The following is a 1,024-nucleotide window of genomic DNA, read 5'->3' as shown; positions in this document are numbered from 1 at the left end:
TCTATAATTCTATGACAAAGAGCCCCCTTCCTTTCTGCATGAGCTGTCATTTACAGATTTAGGTGATTTATTTTTAGGTGATAAGTTTGAACCTCCTGAGGAGTAAACCCTTTCTCTCAGCTTGCATATAGTTGATCCCAGACTAGCTAAGCAGCTTCAGCATTTGATGGACATGTTTGGGGGAGTGAGTGTGTGTGTGTGTGTGCGCGTGTGTGTGCACATGTGTGTCTGTGTCAGAATGTATGGGTGAGTAGGAGAGATTGAGAAAGAGAAAAAAGAGAGAGGAGACAGAATGAGAGAATGTATTTTAAAGCCTCCTAACACACCGGCCAATGTCACTCCTTATGTAAGCCCCATAGTTTCCCGGGGGATTGGGGTTGTATTCAGGGCCCCATCGTTAGCTGATTAAGGCTGATTATTCCAAGGGGAGGGGGTAGTGAAAAGGGACAAGAAGTTACATAACTATCCATTTATTTAGATTTAATCCATGTTTCTAAATTTAGGAGCTGGAATAATTCAAAGCTGCGCCCCTGTCATTAGAAGTGGCGCTGGCCACACAGGGGAACATGGGTGTGGTGAGTGTTGGAGACCAAGACCACCCAGGATCACGGTGGGGGCTTTTTCCCAGGGCACAGTTCGGGGACTTCATCTCACAATCCCAGGAGAACTTGTAAAAGGACCCAGTATTGCTCAACACATTTCATACCCTGGAACAGGTGCATAATGTGACTAGGAGGGGGACAGTGTTAGAGACGGGAGGCCAGCATGCTGATGTGGGAGAGGGAACCAGAACTGAATGTCCTGTGAAGGGGAGCAACTCTAGGAAAACCTGGACAGTCGTGGTCACCCCCAGGGTATGGCATGTGTTCATGCATATGTCCTAGTGTGGCCATTTCCAGATGGATTTCCTTTCTGCGTGGACTCATAACTTTTCTGTTCTAAACATTTTGTGCAGGGGTGTGGAAAATCATGAAAGTCACTCAGGTTCTGCCTTCCACAAGGTCACTGCATCTAAGTGGGTCTC

The sequence above is a fragment of the Papio anubis genome, chromosome 2, assembly GCF_008728515.1.
Source record: "Papio anubis isolate 15944 chromosome 2, Panubis1.0, whole genome shotgun sequence".
NCBI lineage: Eukaryota > Metazoa > Chordata > Mammalia > Primates > Cercopithecidae > Papio > Papio anubis.
This window is presented reverse-complemented; position numbering follows the sequence as displayed.